Genomic DNA, 6,000 nt, shown 5'->3' with positions numbered 1-6,000 from the left:
CGCTGTTGCTGTCAAGATAAATAAATCCGCGCTGCAACTGAATGGCGTACCTGCTAAGCAAATGATGGTTAACAATAAAACAAAGTAACATTACCGTATAACAGTAAGACTTACCATACCTGCAAAGCAAATACAAAAAAAACATAGTAAAAAATAAAACCTTTAATGCAACCTGTGCCTAAAATATATATATGCCGAAGCATGGGGGCATCCTCCCGCAAAAGTTAGGAGCAAATCGCTCCTCCACCCACTGCTGCCCCCATGCTTCGGCATATATGCTGAAGTATGTAACTGTGGTGGTGAAATCACCTCTGACAGCGCTGGAGTCACGGCTTTATGTATCGTGGGAGCAAACGCTGTTGCTGTCAAGATAAATAAATCCGCTCTGCAGCTGAATGGTGTACCTGAAAAAAAAAAAATGGTTACCAACAAAACACAGTAAACAGTAAAGTATAAAAAAATTGCATATCTGAAAAGCAAACATGGTAAAACATAATAACAATAAAACATTGCAGAATAGAATACAGTAAAAAAGAGCAGAACAATAGATAGAGAATAGAGAGAGAGAGAGAACAATAAAACTACAACTATTTTAGTTTTTTTTTATTTTATATTTTTTTTTACACTTTTTTTTAGTAACTTTAACTTTTGTAACTGGTACCAGGTTTGGGTCTCTCAAAATGCGATGGCATCTTGGGAGACCCTGTGAAAGTGAGTCCTAGTCTGTGCAATGCTGTACCCTATGCTAAAACTCAACTAGTATATGGTAGCGTTCAAAACATTCACCATTGCATAGACCAGGATTGTCAGGACAGGAGGGACAATAATACCGGGTGTCACGCCTATATCCGCGCTTGCTGCAGACATGACATCTTCTTTGGGGGGCTCGTTGGGTAGGGGTACTCGGGAGGACATAAGGAAAATGCCTCTCATGCAGCCGGCTTACTGCATTTGGTTGGGGAAGGTGAGGTGGAGCACCGTCTGGATACAGAAGGGCTCTGACGATCTCTTCCTGGAATTTAAGGAAGGATCCAGTCCGTCCTGAAGCTCTGTATAGCACATGAGCATTCAGCAAAGCCAATTGAAATAAATAAACAAACACTTTTTTGTACCAGCGTCTGGCCTTACGGGCAACTAGGTACGGCGCCAACAACTGGTCGTTGAGGTCCACCCCTCCCATATTTTGGTTATATTCGTGGACACAGAGGGGTTTCTCCACAACACCAGTCACCATAGTAATTTGGACCGTCATGTCTGCATGAAGGGAGGTAAGAATGAAAACATTCTTATTATCCCTCCACTTCATAGCGAGCCAGTTATTACACTGCAAGCAGGCTCTCTCCCCCAGCCTAAGACGGAAATCTACAAGCCGCTGGGGAAAGCCCCGGCGATTAGGTCGCACGGTGCCACATGCTCCAATCTGTTGATCAAAAAGGTGACTAAAAAGTGGCACGCTCGTGTAATAATTGTCCACGTACAAGTGGTACCCCTTTCCGAATAAGGGCGACACCAAGTCCCACACAATCTTGCCAGCACTTCCTATGTAGTCAGGGCAGTTTGTCGGCTCTACGTGACTATCTTTGCCCTTGTAAACCATAAAACTACATGTATAGCCTGTGGCCCTGTCACAGAGCTTATACATCTTGACCCCGTATCTGGCACGCTTGCTGGGAAGGTACTGTTTGAATGACAAGCGTCCAGAAAATGTAATCAGGGACTCATCAATGCAGACAACTTGATGGGGATTAAACAAGTCTGCAAAACGTTGGTTGAAGCGATTTACGAGGGGCCGAATTTTGTAGAGCCAATCGTATTCAGGGTCTCCACGAGGACGACAGAGTTCATTGTTGTTGAAGTGCATGAACCGCAAAATCTGCTCGTATCGTGCCCTGGTCATGGAGGCAGAGAACAAGGGCATATGGTGAATTGGGTCAGTGGACCAATATGACCGCAACTCACTCTTTTTGGTTATGCCCATGTTGAGGGAAAGGCCCAGAAAGCTCTTAAATTCGGAGACCGTAATTGGTCTCCAATCTCTGGCAACGGATGACTGGGGAATAGTGGCGATGTGTTGACCAGCGTTTAAATTGCTTTGGTCCAGAATAGATCTATAGAGATCTTCGGTGAAAAACAGCGAATAAAAATCCAGTGGGATGAAATCAACTGTTTCCACCTGAATTCCGGGTTGGCCAGTGAATGGGGGTAGTACGGGTGTTGCAGAAGTGGTGGGTTCCCAATTCGGATTGGCGAATGCAGCAGGAAGGGCACTATAGGCACGACGGGCCTGTGTTCGTCTTCTTGGTGGCAGCAGGACACTACTAGTGCTTGCCACCTCACCAGCTTGAACTGCACTTATGGGACTCGCCACATCACCAAGTGTTACTGCAGTGCTGGATGTACGACCAGGGTGTACTAGGCCGCTGGTGCTTGCCAGTTCACCAGAAGGAATGGCGGCGCTAGTACTGCTCTGCTCCATAGGAGGGACCTGCGGTTCTTGCACATCAAGGACAGAAGTTTGGGGTCTGGTATGCCTGACCTTGGCAGGGACCACAACTCCGTCGTTGGAGCTATCTGTCATGGAGCCGCTGTCCTCTACAGGATCGTATTCTGTGCCTGAATATGACAGATGAGTGACTTCCTCTTCACTATCTGTCATGCTCAGAAACGTGTAGGCCTCTTCACTAGTGTACCTTCGATTTGCCATTTTGGGCTCTAAATTTAGGGGTACACTAGTGAGACTCACAGGCAAAAAGCTCCTGACTGTTAGCGGCTGATTCAAAACGCTACCAAAAAACAGTTAGCGATCGCAGGGATCAGGCCTGACTCTGCGAACGCTGCAGTTATGTGTGCTTAGTGTTTTGTGTCAGTGATCGATCGATACTGCACTTGGGTGGGCTGGGCCGAGGGGCAAAACGCAGGTGCTAGCAGGTATCTGGGCTGATTATGCTAACACTGTGTTTATGAGAGCCCTAAACTGGGGACGCTAGTATAGATCTGATCGGATCAGATATTGATCCATTCAGATACTATAGCACTAAGGGAGGTGTATGCTGCGTGCATGGGTGTTAGCAGTACTGGCGCTAACCTGACGCTGCCTGGGGCAACGCAGACCTTATCTGACCCTGAAAACGTAACTTATATCACCGCCGGGCAATTAGGGGGTTAAAACTTTATAAGGTAATAAACGGCGGGTGCCCTAAAACTATAATAAACTATAAAAAACAAACTAACCAACGTCACCCGTAACACTTATACGGTGATCACTGGTGAAAGGGTTAACTAGGGGGCAATCAGGGGGTTATAAAACCTTTAGTAGGTAGTATATGGGGGTCCCTGTCGCTATAAAACGCTGACGGCGAACCTATATACTTACCTCCCTAACTAGTGTCACCTGTGTCACTAATACAGCGATCAGAAAAACAACCGCTTAGTCACACTGGCGACGGGGGGTGATCAAGGGGTTAACCTTTATTAGGGGGGTTCCCTAGACCTAAAGGGGGCTATTTCTCTGCTATAGGTACAGATCTACATGTATTGTATAATCTTGGATGAGAACCTTCTTCCCTCAGCCAGAACACTGATAATGGGTCGTGGATGAGTCTTCCAGCATGACAATGACCCAAAACATACCGCCAAGGCAAAAGAGGAGTGGCTCAAGAAGAAGCACATTAAGGTCATGGAGTGGCCTAGCCAGTCTCCAGACCTTAATCCTATAGAAAATTTATGGAGGGAGCAGAATTTTCGAGTTGTCAAGCGACAGCCAAGAAACCTTAAGTACTTAGAGAAGAGCTGTATTAAAAAAAAATAAATAAAATACGACAGAAGAGTGGACCAAAATCCCTCCTGAGATGTGTGCAAACCTGATCACCAACTACAAGAAACATCTTACCTCTGTTTCTCTACAAAGTCATGTTTTGATTGGGGATCAAATACCTATTTTACTCATTGAATTGCAACTCAACTTGTATCGTGTTTTTTTTCTGGATTTTTGGTTGATATTCTGTCTCTATCATTTAATATACACCTTTGACAAAAATTATAGACCCCTCATTTTTTTTGTATGTGGGCAAACTTATAAAATCTGCAGGGGATCAAATAATTATTTTCCCCACTGTACAAGCAGCACCTGAAGTTTCCTGGTGAGAAAACAAAGTTATATTTAAAAAAAATAAGTTTAGTAAAATGAGAAATATTTTGATTTATTACCCCCAGAATACTTACAGGGTGAAAGTTTACCTGTATGAATCTCTCATATTGGGCATCCAGTTTTTCAGAGAACACACAGATGTTAAGCATTACCATTTGCTGCCCTTTACAGAATAGCTTTTTTCCAAATTTACATGCACTGACAATGTTCAACAATACAGTTGTTCCTGAGGCCAGGGTTAGGCACTGGTTGTGTCCTAGTAGCTTACAGTGCCTTGAAAAAGTATTCATACACCTTGAAATTTTCCACATTTTGTCATCTTACAACCAAAATCATAAATGTATTTTATTTGGATTTTAGGTGATAGACCAACACAAAGTGGCACATAATTGTGAACGGAAAATGATAAATGGTTTTCTAATTTTGGCGTGCATTTGCATTTAGCCCCCTTTACTCTGATACCCTTAACTTTGCCTTTATGACAAAGTGGCAAGAAGAAAGCTATTATTGAAAGAAAGAAGAAGAAAAGTCCTGTTTGCAGTTTGCTAGAAGCCATGTGGGGGACACAGCAAACATGTGGAAGAAGGTGCTCTGGTCAGATGAGACCAAAATTTAACTTTTTGGCCTAAAAGCAAAAAAAAAAAAACGCTGTGTGTGGCAGAAAACTAACACTGCACATCACCCTGAACACACCATGAAACATGGTGGTGGCAACATAATGTTGTGGGGATGCTTTTCTTCAGTAGGGACAGGGAAGCTGGTCAGAGTTGATGGGAAGATGGATGGAGCCAAATACAGGGCGATCTTAGAAGAAAACCTTTTATGCCCCGTACACACGGTCGGAATTTCCGACAAAAAAATTCCGATGGGAGCTTTTCATCGTATATTCTGACCGTGTGTATGCCCCATCGGACTTTTTACTTAAAAAATTCAGATGGACTTAGAGCACATGTTCTGTATTTTTCCGACGGAACAAATTCCTATCGGGAAATCCGCTTGTCTGTATGCTGTTCCGACATACCAAAAATGACGCATGCTCTGAAGCAAGTACGAGACATCATACGTGTTGTCCCGTCGTACGTCATCGCGTTCTTGACGGTCGGAATTTGGTGTGACCGTGTGTAAGCAAGACAGATTGAGCGGAATTCTGTCGGAAAAACCTTCAGAATTTATTCCGACGGCAAAACCGGTCATGTGTACAGGGCAGTAGAGTCTGCAAAAGACTTGAGACTGGGGCAGAGGTTCACCTTCCAGCAGGAGCACGACTCTAAACATACAGCCAGAGCTACAATGGAATGGTTTAGATCAAAGCAGATTTAGGTGTTAGAATGGCCCAAAGTCCACACCTAAATACAATTGAGAATCTGGGGCAAGACTTGAAAATTGCTTTTCGTAGGCAGCTATCCAATCTGACAAAGATTGAGCTATTTTGCAAAGAAGAATGGGCAAAAATTTCACTCTCTAGATGTGCAAAGGTGGTAGAGACATCCCCAAAAAGACTTGCAGCTGTAATTGCAGCGAAAGGTCGTTCTACAAAGTATTGACTCAGGGGGCTGAATACAAATGCACGCCACACTTTTCAGATATTTGTAAAAAAAAATTGAAAACCATTTATAATTTTCCTTCCACTTCACAATTATGTGACAAAATGTGGAAAATGTCAAGGGGTATGAATACTTTTTCAAGGCACTGTATTTACCAGGCGACTGGAGAACAATGAAAATGATGCAAGTATCCCCAACCAATATCAAACAAGAGATGGACTTCAATGTTAGGCTCCTACAATTGAAAACAGGATTTTGTTTAAAGTTTGACTTGGCTTTAAAACATCACCCCATGGCTTGGCCTGGCAG

This window comes from Aquarana catesbeiana, linkage group LG01 (genome assembly GCF_042186555.1).
Source record: "Aquarana catesbeiana isolate 2022-GZ linkage group LG01, ASM4218655v1, whole genome shotgun sequence".
In the NCBI taxonomy this organism is placed as follows: Eukaryota; Metazoa; Chordata; class Amphibia; order Anura; family Ranidae; genus Aquarana; species Aquarana catesbeiana.
Note: the sequence above shows the minus strand (reverse complement) of the source record.